Source organism: Lepidochelys kempii, chromosome 10, assembly GCF_965140265.1.
Source record: "Lepidochelys kempii isolate rLepKem1 chromosome 10, rLepKem1.hap2, whole genome shotgun sequence".
Taxonomy (NCBI): Eukaryota; Metazoa; Chordata; order Testudines; family Cheloniidae; genus Lepidochelys; species Lepidochelys kempii.
Window position 1 is genome coordinate 78,834,701 of NC_133265.1, and position 15,728 is coordinate 78,850,428.

General features: G+C 46.8%; 1 protein-coding gene across 5 annotated transcripts in view; it reads right to left on the minus strand.

The window, feature by feature from the left end:
- Positions 1–15,728, minus strand: part of IGDCC4 (immunoglobulin superfamily DCC subclass member 4) — a 187,392-nt gene that overhangs the window by 110,257 nt on the left and 61,407 nt on the right. The window lies entirely within an intron of this gene.

Below are 15,728 nucleotides of genomic sequence, written 5' to 3' on the forward strand. Positions count from 1 at the left end.
TTTCCAGGGGGAATTTTCTTTGCATGTAAAACAAATTTTAAGAAACCCATTGTTTTCTTGGAAGAGTTTGAAACAGAAGTGATCAGTTAAGGCTCTAGTTCAGCCATACATTGAAGTATTTGCTTACGTCTATCCCAACAGCACAAAATAATCAACAACATCTCATGATAATACTAATACCCAGCTCACACATAGCACTTTTCATCAATAGATCTCAATCTGCTTTACAAACGAGCTTAGGATCATTAGCCCCATTTTACAGATGGGGAAACCAAGGCACGGGGATGGGAAATGCCTTGCCCAAGGTCACCCAGCAGCTCAGTGGCAGAACCCAGGTCTCCTGGGTCCCAGTCCAGTGCTCTGTCCATCAGGACACACTGCCCCCCACCCACTGTACGTAGTGTCCATTGACTGCAACAGGACTTAAGCACATACTGAAATATGATGCTGAAGCGGGGCCATGACGTTTAAAATACAACACATACAATGCACAGGGATCCAAGCACACTTTACACACTAGTCCTGTCTACACTAGGAAAACAACCTGTCATTGACAACAGGTGTTAACAATGGATCCCATCCTTAACTCTTCTCAGTTGGTGTGAAAAATGGTTTTGCCACGAGTACAGACAGGGCCAAATAATTTTTAGCTCTCGATAAAGCCTGCCAGACCCCACATTCCTGTAAAGGCCAAAGGGTAGGGAGAAGGGAGAGAGAGACCGCTGTTTTCACAGAACAGCAGTAAAAACAATCCACTTAATTTAAACAAAAAACAACACCTCGCTCCTTTCCACTTATTAACCACACACCTGGGGGCAGATCCTCAGGTAGTCCACCGGAGCGATGGTAATATGCAGATCTGCCCCGGATTTATATCCTGTCTTCACACACAGTAGCAACTGCTTGCACACATTACTCAATGGAAAGTCTGAGTAAATACCCCGGAACAGTTTTTATCCACTTCAGGCTGCGTTCTTTTTTTGTTGATCACCACTGTTATCGATGGGGCCAGGGGTAGGTTTTGTTCAGGGCTAAGTTATTACATCTGGTAAAATACACAGCAGTGGATGAACAGTGAGCAGGGATTTTGATCTCCACGCCTGTAGTTATTGAGTACAATGTATCCAGGAGGATTATGTTCACTATTTAACACAAGCAATAGTGAGGTTGCTTCCTTCACTCCCATGAATCACTAGCCCTCCATTCACAAAAACATCCCTATTCAGCATGTGCTTAAATCCCACTGAAGCCAAATTCCTGTCAAAGTTAAACACGTGCTTAAATGCTGTCCTAAATCTAGGCCTAGGTAGAGTGAAGGATCCTCTCCACCATAAACTAAGTACAGGAAGACTGGATGGCACAGGGGGGCTATAACGGGTTATCAAGCTCTAACTTTTAAGAGCCTCTTTTCACTGACTTCAAAGGGCACTGGACCAGGCCCTAAGTCAGCCAAGAGCAGCTGGTGGCATCAGTCTGGTACTTTGAGGGCCGTTCTGAATTACTCCCCTAAGTCTGGCACCTTTGCTGGCAGTCTCAGAAGACAGGCCAAGGGCTGAACGGTGAACCCCTCCTTCGAAAGATGGCCCAGCCAGAGCAGAGCTGGGACACACTGGCTGGGCAGCCTGTGGCAGGGTGCTTTGCTGCTACCCATGGTACGTGAACCGAGGACACACCTGTGGTACGACACGCTCACTCAGCAGCCTACAAAGGGAAGCTTTGCCCATCACAGCTATTGCAAGAGATCCTGCTCTTTCATACACAGAGGAGATGGAGCATGGGTGGACACAGACCAATCAGTGGGGTCCCCTCACTCTGTCCTGTCACAAGGCCGGTAACTGGCTGCTATTCTGTACCCTCAGCTATTTAGCCGCTTAGAGCGTCCACGTCGATGCACATGAATGTTTTCAGAACTGACCACTGAGAACTGGATCTGTTCCAGTCCCATCAGCCTCCCGGCTCAGGGCACCAGCAAAGCCAGGCTGAGAACGTCCCCACGAGGACCCTCCCCGTAGGATGTGGATGGGCCTGACCAAACGTTACCGCTAAGCGGTGCAGCGCCACCCCCACGCAGCACAAAACACAACACAGCATGTGTGTAAGACACATCAGAACTGCCAGGCCCAGCGACCAAGTGGCAGCTCCTTGCAAGGGGATCTGAGCTTGGCTCCACGGCAGGCCATTCCCAGGGCCAGCAGAGACTGGGAGGGCAGCAGGAGCAGCGTGCTTAGCCTCTGGAACGGTAGGGAGAAGGAGCGCTAACTCGGTGTTGCTCTCTACCACCCTCTTGGGAGCTGTGATGGCAGGCTCCAGAAGCAGCAGCTTCCAGCCCTCCTCAGCAGAGACCAGGACTGCAAAGCAGCACACTGAAGGGTGAAAGAGGTGGGTGGTGAGAGGGGAAATGAGGAATCTTGTTCCCCTGGACCAGAGGAAAAAAGCAAGTGCTAGGCAGCATGAACAGGGCCTCTCTAGCTAGCTCAATAGTGCATTGAACGAAAACCCTGGATCCGAGCACCTCAACTTTGGAGACGCTTGAGATCGGGCTCCAGACACCCCAGGCCAGACTCCACAGAGGATTTACTGCTCCTGGGGATAGGGAATGTTAACATTTAACATACCGCAGAGCCAGTCACCTTGGTATTTTGAACTCCCCAAATTTACTGTGCATCTCCGAGAAGAGTCTTTGAAAACGTCCACTTTCAAAGCACCCAGCCCTCCTGGGCTCTGCTCCTGCAAACCAAGGTTCAGACCAGGGTTCCTGGCCCTGGCACCTGTGCATTTGCCCTCTAACGTACAATCTACTTTTCCCCGGCAATATGGAGGACGATGGCGCAGCCCAGCTACAGAAGCACTGAGCCCTAGGCCAAAATGTTTCTAACAGGACCCACACAATACAATGGGATCCAAGCACACTTTAAGGCCCCCCCTTTGGGCGTTGATTTCTGCTGGCTGCATGGTGAAACAAGGAATCACGAGACAAAGCAAACGCAGTGGGAGTTCGCTGGAGAAACAGCCACGTAAGAACTGTTCCTCTGTGGGGTAGTACCGGATTTTGCTAGGAGTCCCATTGAAATCAGCAGGACTAGTCATTAAGTACAATACTCCTCAGGGTATGTCAGGGTTTCAAAATCTGGCCCTGAGGTAGGATCCAGGGCTGAAGCCTGCACAGCATCGCTCACCATTTTACCACAATGCCATTTTTCAGGGCCTCAGGGTCAGGAATTGATGGAACTGATTTGTGGAGAAACAAGGGCATTGAAGGGGCAAGGTGACTGGCATGGAATGGTGAAAGACATGAACGTATTCATCATTATTTAAACCACTCTGTCAGGTTTAGCCGAAAGTTTTCATTCAGCCTTGCAAATCTATCATGAAAATTGACCAGCCCAGCCATGAAACCTACTTTTCCTCCCTTCCCATGATGACGGCTAGAACGAAAAACTTCATATTTTACTCTCCTGTCGCCAAAGTTACACACTGCAGGTGAGCGAGTGCCGTTCTGCAAGGCTGCCTTCATATAAAATGTCAATACATGCTGCACTTTTATTAGTGACACATTCAAACCAAGCCCTCGACCCTCCACTGACATTTTACACTCAGCTGGAGCTAAGCCCCCTTCGATCGCACTTTGAACCCTGTCTCAAGAGGTGACTGTGGTACAGTGACATGCCTATACCCCACCCTTCTCCCCAGAGGTCAGTCTGATCAGTACAGAAGGCTCTGAGCTTGGAGAGATTCCCTGCCAGAGACATTATACCCTGGTCAGAAAATGTAGTCTATGCATGGAATTTCAGCCTTCTCAAAAACGCCTCTCTGGTCGTTCGCGCTGCATTTTGCCACCAAATTCTGTCTCCATTTATTTTCTCCCTTTGTTCCTTTTATAATTATTAGTATTAATTTCTAGGATGGTGGCATCCAGAGGCCTCAGCTGAGACTGGGGCCCCACTGAGATACTGTAGAAACCCACTGTAACACAACCCCAGCCAGAACAGCTTACACTCCAAATAGACAAGACTAGCAAAGAGTGGGAGGGGAAACTGAGGCCTAGAGAGATGAAGTGACTTGCCAGAGGCCACCCAGCAGGCTAGTACCAGAGCTAGGAATGGAACCCAGATCTCCTGAGCCCTAGCCCAATGCCCTCTCCATGCTGCCTGTCTAAGTTTTGTAGGATCTGCTCCTGCTTCTCATACACACACCGATCTCCCAATGACTAGTAACGATATGCAGAGCCTTTGACCTTTAGTTTTCTGCTTCCAAGTCAGGTCAGCGGTGACTCAAAGTAACATCTGCCTGTGTGTGCAATGAGTCAGTAGTCTCAGTAGAGGTCCCCCCAAAACCCACCACAATAACTGAAGCGGTAGTAGGCAATCTGTGCCTACACCAAGGAGTAAATGGACCAAGGAGTGAAACTACCCTCTCATGCTGGAGGTGCTCATTCCAGGATGGGTTAGAAGCAAACTGGTGGGCAAGGAGAGAAACTTGCACTGCCTTTCCACAGCGTGCTCTGCAGTGAGGACTTTGCTCTCTGGGGCTGCCAGTCTGGGATCTTTCCTCAACACTTAAAATGTTTTATGACTCTTTTTTTTCTTTTTTTTGGGGGGGGGTTGGGGGGAGGAGTGACTCCAATTCTGCATGTCCTTTAATATCAGTGGACGTGCAATTTAACTAAAACTACTATTCCTTTAAGCAACTGGAACGCAGGAGAGACAAGCCTACAAGCAAGTTTGTGTCTACTCTTATTGTAAGCTTGTGTGGTCCTAACACAATTGCACTACACCAGTAACACAGATTACACATTATACATATAACGTGGCATGTCGACACCCATTTTCAGCTTCTGCCAGCAGAAACGTGATACAGTACAGCATCATTCCTTCCAGACACAGCAAATATGTTCACCTAACACCTACAATTATTGTAATTTTATAGATCCTCCCTCGCAAACAGTTTAAAGTAAATTAACAGCTTTCACAAATGTCGTGATTAACAGGTAGAGAGAGATACCTTTCTGCAGCGAAAACAACACACTGCGTACTTTCACTTTGGGGGTATTTAGGGCTCTGAGAAACCTGCAAATCTAATTAAGTGACTAAACATCTATTTACATAGTAAAGAGATTTGAACTAGCAGTCATTACAGATTAACCAGGTCTCATTTGTAACGGTAACCCCTAAAATCAGTGGATTGACTCTGCCATGTGGCCAGGATATAACCTTTGGTATCCCTGATGCATGGCATGTGACTGACACCAGTAGATAAAGATCAGCCTCTTACACCAGCCCTCTTGCATGTCATATGCAGTGTTGCTGTAGCCGTGTCAGTCCCAGGATATTAGAGAGACAAGATGGGTGAGGTAACGTCTTTTATTGGACCAACTTCTGTTGGAGAGAGAGACAAGTTTTCGGGCCCAGACCTGAAGAAGAGCTCTGTGTGGCTCAAAAGCTTCTCTCTCTCACCAACAGAAGCTGGTCCAATAAAATAGACTGCCTCACCCACCTTGTCTCTCTTGCATTGACTATGTTGTGCCCAAACCTTTGGCAAAAACAAGGCCACCTGACTCCATTCGCTTGTCCAGGAAGTGGTGGAAGTGCTGCCAAACTTCCCAGGGAGCCTTGCCAAGAACTCAGAGAGGGTGAAATATCCCACACTGCTGCCTGTGGCAGGGTTCAGTATCCGCTGTCTCCAGTGGCCACTGCTACATCATCTACGCTACAAAGACTGAATTCAAAGCCCGGTCCTACGGTGAACACAGTTCCCTAGATGCCATCAGCCGGCTGGGGCTTCTTCTGAACCCAGCTGGCAAAAGAAGAAATCCAGGCAACTATCCACCACTTTTCCCATTTAGAAAAGGACAGATTATACTCTTAGTTTCTTGGAGCAAGGTGGTCCCATCAGAGAACAAGTCTAAATTCAACAGCACAATTCTACTGGGCCACTGGTCTCGATGGAAACTGGCCAAACGTTGGACAGATGCAGGAGCTCTCCTTCCTTCCAGCCTAGGGATGCAAAAAGACCCATGCAGCTGAGAATTCTGCATTGAGGAAGAACATCCTTCCGCGCCGGTGAACGATGCCTGGGCAGGGTGAAGCCAGAAAAAACTCTGGTGGAGGTCCGTAGCGGTCCTGATGTGCAAATCGGTTGTCCGGCCTGGCTATAGGGGCAAAAGACTAATCGAACCATCTAGTAGCTACTTCCCGCCAAAGTTTCCCTCAGGATAGCTGGCACTCGTCCATCTCCGTAGTTTCATCTGGTAAAGCGAACGATTAGGTCTTGGGGCCGAAACAATCTCAAACTTCAAATGGGTAAGAAGCCCGGCTCGCTGGCGTGGAGCTGGGCATGGAATGTGAGTGCCTAGTGGGCCACTTTCGGTAAGCAGAACTGGTGCCGCGGGATGAACCGAACACCAGGTTAAGGCACGCGATGCTGACGCTCATTGTCGTCTTTCATTCTCTGAAAGGCAGCAGGATGTAAAAAGTTCTGTAGTGGGACATTTGCATTCTGTAGCTGAACCTGGGGATAAAATGGCTTTCTATGAGGTGAGTCTGTCCAAAGGCAGCAGAGACTTAAGTGCCGCCAGCCTTTGTAGGGTTAATGAAATCCACATGTCGCACAAAAAGGAGCACTGATTCAGGTGCAATTTTTGGTCCTGTGTCAGCTCCACAAGGCGGTAACCGTAGAGATTTGCTGCCGTGCTGCGAAGATGTCAAAAGTACAATCTGCCACAACAGTTGAGAACCGCACCAGAGGGCCACGGCTGCATCAAAACAAAGGTGTCATAAATGCACCAGCATATTCAGAAACCTTTCTAGCCCTGAGGCCTGTCTGTGGAACAGCTGGGTTCTTTTGCATCCAGGCCACTGCAATGGCTGATCATCTGAGAAAGCTGGTCAGAACCTCCTGGTCACTCCTTCCCAAAACAGACTTGTGGGAAGGTGCCCGATGAAATTAAAAGGCATTTGACCCAAATAACGAGACAAGTTTATTTTTAAAGGCAATGTATAAAGAAACCGCACAACTCTCTGTCCCAGGATACTATTGAGACTTACTGAGTTTCAAAAACATTTCTAAGTTTCTAACAATAATATCAGCAGTTGCAGTTACACTCGTGAAGATGAAGGCCTATAGGCTTTCAATACCGGTGCTTCAGGGCATATAATGAGCTCACGAGCTTGGGAGCCAGGAGGGCATTTCCCCTGTGCTAGAGCAATGCACAATTAAGCACACTGTTCGGGTTTCCACCTTTCTTTAAAGCATCCAGTCTCAGCCAGTCAGACAGGGCTACGTGCATCCAGGCTCTCTTCTGATAGAGAAATTCTTACTGCTTTCCATTGAATAGATAGTCCATACATCTTGGCAAATCAGATCCCACAAAGGAGACGAGCTTTTGTCAGACATGTCCTCTTCTCTTCTAACAATACCTGGCACAACCTCATAAATTAAGGACAAAAATGCTATGTCCTTTCTGCTGACACTGGATTCCTTGTCACCTGGCCAGGCCTGTACATAGCATCCAAATTTAGTCTCTTTCACGCTTTCCTGGTGAGACAGACTGTCTCCTCCGATTGGTCTCTTTGAGACTCTCGACTCATTTCCGTCTGATACTTTCCCTTCTCAAGTGTGGGAGCCAAAAGCCCTTATAAACTGAAATGTCACAGTGGCCCCAAATTTCTGGGACTATTTGGAGAAAGGAGCGAACTCCTGAAAGCCTGCACCACAGCCACTGTCTCATGTTTCCAGCAGAATCCCTTGTGAGTGGCTTGCTGACTCGGCAGGAGACATAAGACCTGATTGGCCCACTTAGCTAGTGCGCACTACGGGGAATGAAATATACCATGCAATAGATTTATAGGCAGCAGAGATGACCTACTTAAAGCACAGGACTGGAGGGCAGGAGGAGATGTGGTCTAGCCCAGGCTCTGCTACGGGCTTGATGTGTGACTTTCAGCAAGTCATTTAAGACTCATCCAAGTCCCAACGAAGTCATAGTCTTTACACTGATTTCAGTGGGCGTTCAGCCAACCCTCCTAGCTTTAGTGCTTTGCTTTGCTGGTGAAGATATTTACCTACCTCATATGGCATCATGAAGCTAAGGTCACGATAAGCACCTGGAGATCTCTGGATGCTTTATGAGGGCCAAGTACTGTCATTATTAATTATTATTATTTGCATCATCCTATTGATCAAAAAAGAGTCCCAGAGCCACATTCAGGATCTGTAGCACAGACTCATCTAATGACAGAAACACACCACCTGCCAGGAGCAAAAGGTTGCTGGCTGACTTCCTCTCTCCCTCATCTTCCAGACAAGTCTTGTTCTATCACCTAACATTAATCAGCCACGGCCGACGCAATCAGTCTGAAGAATAACTCCATCTGCATGTAAACAAGGTCTGATAGAACACCGCGCTCTGTGCCGCTTACACAGAAACAGAGCCCTTGGAATTCTCCGCTCACACGAAACGAATGCTAATGCCGCAAACACGTCTCTCCAGCCTGCAAAACAAGATGAGCTGGGGGATGCATATTATTAATCAACTTCCTCGTCACCCTCGATTCAGAAATAAGTATGTTATGTCAGGGGCAAATGCTCGCTGAAGAAGCAGCATTTTCCCCGGGCAGATAGTAATAAAACGAGACATATAAATGCACACATGAAGAGTGACAAGTCTTAGACAGTTCCTCTGAATTTGGATGCCATGTGACAGAGCATGGCGGGAGATGGGAGGGGGGTGTTTTCCCCCATATTCTTACAAATATCCATTTTTAAAGATCTAGAAACAAAAATCTGGGGAATTTTTTTTTTTTAAAAGGATATTCCCATTTCTGAGCCAGTATTTTTTCCATTGGTCTCTACAGGGCACCAGCCAAAAAAAAAACAGATCAGTTGAGCTGTAAAGCACATTGCTGTACCATACGGTGCAAATTTTTAGCAGTGAGGGTAATTAATCTTTGAGATAATTTACCAAGGGATGTAGTTGACTCTATCGCTCGGAGTCCTTAGCTCAAGAGAGGCCGTCTCTGAGCATTGGCCTGCTAAACCCACCGTTGTGAGTTCAATCCTTAAGGGGGCCATTTAGGGATCTGGGGCAAAAAATTGAGGATTGGTCCTGCTTTGAGCAGGGGGTTAGACAAGATGATCTCTTGAGGTCCCTTCCAACCCTGATATATGCTCTAGTTGAACCACAAGTTCCTGGGGTCGATGCGGGAATTGCCAGGTGAGGTATAAGGCTGATGTTGTACAGGGCGTGCTGGGTGTCAGACTAGATTATCACGGTGATCCCTTGTGGCCTTACATGTTATGACCTATGTTCCGCACAGTTTACCTGCTCTTAGAATCTTTGAGTAAAATGAAGTGCTGTGTAAGGTGAGTACTGTCTGATCGGAGAGAGATGTAAGGCAGACAGGTAATCCAGCACTGCCAGGGAGAAGGGCTGAATTGACCCAAGGTGGGTTTCCCATCTCTAACCGTCACGATTTACCCGGTGTCTGTCTGCACTATACCGGTCTGTCTCCTGTTCAATCCGCGGCATTTCACAAGCCCCAAAAGTCACCCATCTTATGAAATACGGCTAGTAGCTATTCATCTGGCACTGCAAATGTATGCGGAAGGCAAAGAAAAGGGGAGAGAAACTGGCCTTTGGGACACTGTATGCTTAATATTTGCTAAGAAAACCAACTGGTTTACATAGACCCTACCTAAACTGATAACCAAACAACTATGGCTCCAATCCTGCAAAGATTTTATGCACAGTGAGAAGCATTTGACTTGGCTGAGACTACTCACACAGCTAAACACATGTTGGACAGGCTCAGGGTCTATTTACGCTTCTACTAGAGTAAGTGTGTTCCAATGGGTCAAGCACAGGTCTGGATGTCAGGACCCCCAAGTTCCATTCCTGGTCCTACTGCAGATGCTGGGTAAATGCAAACCACTCCGTGCCTCAGTTTCCCCAGTGGAAAACAGGGCTAATATTACTTACCTGCCTCACATTCATTAACTGTTATTAGGATCACAGGACGAGAGATATTATAGAAAAATATTATTGCATTCACGTTATTTTCTAACCTAGCTTAGTTTTTAAGTCAAGGGCTGGTTATTTATTGGCTCTCACATTCTTAAAACAGCTCTGAAGGTAATTTCCAAATGTGAGGGACTTTAATCTAGGATATTACGCTGTTTTATTATTTTAATGCCTCAGATCTCGAGAGATCTTTTTCTGTGCCTGAAATGAATACCAGGCTGAACTGGAAAGCCCTTCCTTTCATCTCTGCTTCCTTTTATAAATGGATAGTCACCTTGCGAGACAGCACAGAATCTTTGTAACTTCGACAGCTGCTACTGCTTTCTACTGCTCTTCACAGTCTAGAACTCTTCCCCTCGCGTTCAGAAGGGGGCCGTACAATATGCAGTGACTACTCCTCCTGCTTACCGTCTCAGCAAAAGACACTGGGACAAACTCTGCCCTCAGCAGTACCCATGCAAGCTCCTAGGCATCAAGGGGTCTAATCTCACTAGGTGCTCAGAATGTCGCAAGCGTGGATGGCAGAATGCAGCCTATTATTTCCTGCCCCCTTTTTTTTTAACCTCTCTAGGTCCCTCCCATGCTCCTTCCCTGGGTATGTCCGAGCGCCTCTAATTGGACAGCAGCTGAGTTCTTAGGCATCAACGCCTCTCCACGAGGGGACTGGAGAATGACACCTCCAAACTAACAACACAGTGTCAGAGTGGGTGGCAACCCCCGCTGCTCAAAGAAGCCCTTTAAAAACAAGACCAGTACATCTGTTACAATTCAATCCAGTGCGAGGGATTACTCTGAATGTAAAAATAAAGGAAGCTCTGGAAACGAACATTATTAAGATAGTCTGGATGCGTGCCCACCCTCTGCAATTCTAGTCTGTCCTGCATTGGAAGCCGACTGTCCTTAGGGGGCCACATATCTCTGGGGTTGGCAACAGCTGGAGGATTGAGTGTTTATTGTATTCACTCAACATGGGACAGATTTTTTCTTTAACTTTTTACAGAAAGGTCAGTAAAAGGAACCAGGAAGAACGGGACGAATCTAGAGCCAGGTTCTCCACACACACCCAACATGCAGAAATAAGCAAAAATGGTCATTTTTGGACAAAACCTCAAACTCTTCTGCAGAAAGCGGACACTTCGCATGGCGAGCTGAAAACCAGTTTCAAAGGAAAATTCTCAGTCAGCAGCCCTAGAGAAAGCTGCCTTGCTGAATCCTGGCTCTGGGACCAAGAAAGCTCAGAAGGGGATTGGGCAGGAAGGCCTGAGGAGCCAATCCCTGCCAGGCCTGGGTTGTGCATCTCCTTGGGAAAGGTCACATTGACCACTGGAAATCTGACTCTCGAACATTGGGGCTTGCTGCTGTTCTTCTCTTGGTCTGAGCACGCTGATTCTCTGTGCTTCAACTCCAGCCTTTGAGGACAGTTCTTTCCCCATCCCACCCCCTTTTCTTTAGGTCAAGAAACCTGCCTGCCCATTTCCGTGTATTTTTGCCTCCACCAGGCAGGCATTGGCAATGAGTCAGAAGCAAACATAGGCTCTCCTCACTCTTCAAGAGGGGCAGGTTCGTATGCTGGGTCACAGGTCTCCCTTGTGTACGTGAATGGTTTTCCCCTCCACCTCTTTATACTTTCCAAGCTTTGTACCAAATTACCTGGAGTCAAGGCGAGGGGCAAATATCACCGGTGTATTCTGGGAGAAATGTAGCGAGGCTGAATAGTTTATAACCCTATGAGGCCTTAAGGTCTAAATAGCCTCTAATGGGACAAGATAAGGGTGCGTTCTGCGGGTTCTATATTCTAACATAGGCACCTCAGCGGGATGCCAAGCTTCCACATTTGGGCAACCACATTGGCACGTGGGCACCAAAGGTGCAAACTCGAGCGTGAGGCCTCTACTGCCAATTCAATCTGAGAGAAGGTGAGTGGACAGGAGGGCGCAGAATCTGCCGCTGTGACCCGCGTTTCTGAGGATGACAGCAAATGAAAGATTTGATCCACCCAAGTCTTACTCTGCAAAGCGGAGGGTCTGTTTACATCTCTTCCTAGCATGGTGCGCACACCACAGGGAGCTTGAGAAGTCAGATTGCTCCTTCTGTGTTGGGCTGGATTCGTGGACATTGCCCGGTTCAGCAGCCTTGAGGATAAAAGCACCGCCTGGTTTTCTTTGGCACCTGCAATCAGTCACTGAACTGGAGGAATGTAGCACTTGGGACCAAAATCCATTATACCTTCCTCGGCTACTTCCCGTGGCGCCTTAAATCACTACACCCGGCGCCTGAGGACAACAGCTTGTCTGCAATAAAGCTCTCACTTTACTGCCAGCTTGGACTCCCCTCAAGTCTCTTTCCTGCCAAAGATTAAGCCTCTACCCTGCTGCTACCTTATGTTGCGAAGGCAGAACTGAGCTTTCACAAACAGAAGGCGTCACTAAAGAGGAGACACCTGACACCCAGCCCAGGAAGAGCTCACAGCCTTCACAGAGAGAGACCACTGGCTCTCAAACAGGGCCTCAGCCTCCAAACTAAACCATCTTGTGCTTTTACCAGTTCCGTCAGGTCCTGGCCCCTTCAGTGTCAGCCAGCAAAATTCCCCGGACTATTTCCTCATGAGAATTGTTTCCTCAGCATCTTTAGCCAATTCATCTGGGGGCAGATCCTCCTCTGATGCTATAAGCTGCCATTGCTCTGTTGACTTCAATGGGACTATGATAAATTACACCGGCTGAGGAAGTGCCTCTCGGTTTTCGTTGGGGCTATACAGAGCTCCCACAGAAGCTCCAGTAGCAGGAGCTCTCAGATCCCGCTGCACTCCATACTGACCCTACCCTCCTTCATAATGCAAGCGGCCCCACGGAAGCTACAGGCATTAGTAATAGAATCGGCTTGGACCCACCATGCTGCTATGATTCTATGCTGCAGTAGCTATCACTGGATCAAGCTGGAATGACCAGCTGCAGCCGCCTAATCCCAGTTTCAAATTTGGCAGAAGTGTACACGTAGTGGACTCCAAGCATTTCAATGGCGAGTCTGAAAGGCCCTTTCCAAAGAGCCCCCCCCCAAATCTGGTCTTTAAAATATGCCAGGGCCCAGGGACCGCCTTTAAAAAAAATCCATGCTCCCTCGCCGCCTGGCACCAGTGCTGGAATTGTCAACACCATCTCAACAGGCCCTCCCAGAATCTCAGTGTACAAACCAAAACGCACGCTCGAGAAATTATAATGTGTTTGTGGGTCAGAAACCTGTGCGTGGCAGCCAGTTACGCGCTAGGCAGTGCTGTGTAGAAATGCATAACGTGGGTCAAATTTCAGTTGCTTTTTAAAGGTAGTTTATTCTATTTCCACAGCACATCTGGGAGTCTGCAGCAGGCTATCATTATAAATTCCTTGGAAAACACGACACGTCAGTCTTCCCAGCAGCCCTTCTAGTTATTTATGCCGGCACATACCATACAAGTCACTTGGCCAGCCTGACTAGTTCTGCCCAGACGGGTACCACTAACTGCAACATCCAAGCTGAGGTTAAGAAACAAACACACAGGGCAGGCAGAAACAAGAAAAAAAAGAGAGAGTGTGTAGCTACTTTGGAACTTTACGAGTAATATGTTACTGCAAATCCTTACTGCTTTATTGCGGGTTACCCATTACCAAGGCCACTTAATACATTTACAGTAACTTATTACACCAGCAACATTTTATTGAGCAACGCCAATTTCAAAGCAACCCAGATGTAAAAGTAACTGTTTCTAATTACAGTTACTGGGGGTCTCCCAACACGGCTATAATTAAAGGTACACCGCAGGTTTAGTTTAAGCCCAATATTTAGATTTTGTTAAATTGTTTTAAGAAATCTAATAGTAATAGAAATGTTTCCAGACCTTAAAAAATACAATGAAAACAGTTTTTTGTTGGGTTTTTGTCTGGGGGAAGGGAGAGATATTTAAACACGCCTGTACAATGTTGAGTCCTAAAGCACCTACATCACTACTTTGTCAGTGCACCCATCTGTCCGATTAGCCATTCTGCACTCAACTCCATGATATCTGAGCACTTTGGCACGCCATTGGATTTTCCTTTGTTACATTTTCTGTTTAGTTCAATGAAACATTACTAACGTTCATCAGTGTTCCTAAGAACTTGTTTTACAAAACGTAGGGGGTAACTTCACCTGCCAGGGTCCCCGGTACCCTCAGGTCTCGCTAATTCAGCTAATGTACCATTTAGAACAACCCCGCCTCTTCTCTTTTTTGCCTGCTTTTTGCTCAGACTGGCTCAAGGAGGAGATATGCCAATGAAGACCTCCCTTTTTAAAGGGAAACGCACACCTCCCATACTAGCCTATTCATGACAAGTTCGAGTACAACCCTCAACATTCAACATTTCCAATATTTGGTTTCCTTTTTGCGGTTTATGAGTAATGCTGTTTGTGTACTGGGCCCCGTCCTGCAAAGTGCCAATCACTGTGAACTACCTCCCTGTAAGAACTCATTGCTTTCAGTAAATCCATCCATTGCATCATACATAGGGTCCTTTAAGTTTTATACCTGTAACCAATGCTTACACTGTGTGGCCCTCTGTCTCCCACTACTGGTGGGCACAGATAGAGGTTGAGGAACCTGCTACAGCTGTGGTTAAAAGAGCAGAGCCCTTTTAGCGCTGACAACAGAACACGCAATATTTAAGACTTAGAAGTCCTTGGTTTGGATTCCCACTTAGGTTGTCAACCTGCACAGATGTGTCACGTTAAATAGAAATCAATTCAACTGTTAACATTTTCTTATAACATGTTTTCTGTCGTTCGTGGTGTAGATTTGTTTTTAAGTTACCTATGTGTTTGTATAACACGTAGCTCAATGGGACCTCTGTTGTAACTGTGGTCTTTAAGCACAACCATAATACAAATAATAATAATTAGCAGGCAAACGCCCACATTAAAGGGATACCATTCATCCAAAATCAAGTAATTTTAAGAGCAGATTGTGTTTCCAACCTAACTCCCCTTGCCAAGTTTTGCGGTTGCACAATTTCTCTTTCTTGTGTTTTCCGTCCCTTACTGCCATGTGTGGGAGGCATGGATCAGCGTTCACGTCGCGCACCGTGTCAGTACCTGGCCTGGGCCAGGGAAGCTAATGATCTAACCAGCAGACCAAATTCAATGATGAATCCCGGTCATGTGCCACCTGAGGCATATTGCGTATACACTAAGAAGAAGACGACTGCCATGTGTAAAAACCCAAAACAAATGACAGGGGAGAACATCCATTCAGGAGAAAGAGCAACACTGACTAACTAAGAAAACAGACCGAAATATTGTTCTCTAAGTTCACAGTACTAGTAAACAACAGGATTTTGAGAAAAGTGTGATTTTCAAATTGACAATGTCTTTAAAATTATTTGCTATTTAAACTTTAGCTCTGTAATTTACAACAAACTGCCCAGCTAGGACAGATGCATTGATTTTTATTGTACATTTTGCAAAAATGCCACTTAGCTTCTCTCCATTATTTACCAACACGTCTCATTCACTGTGTCGAAGAGGTAACGGTTAGATAAGGAACCACAAAACAAACAAAAAAACGAGAGCCAACCAACCACACGCCACATTATCGGTCATGCCTTTCTATGTATTAACTCAAATCACTCTTGGTGCAAGAGCCTTCTGCTCTGCAGCACTTGTCATCTGAAGCCACTTTTGATTGAAACTGACCTGCAAGCAA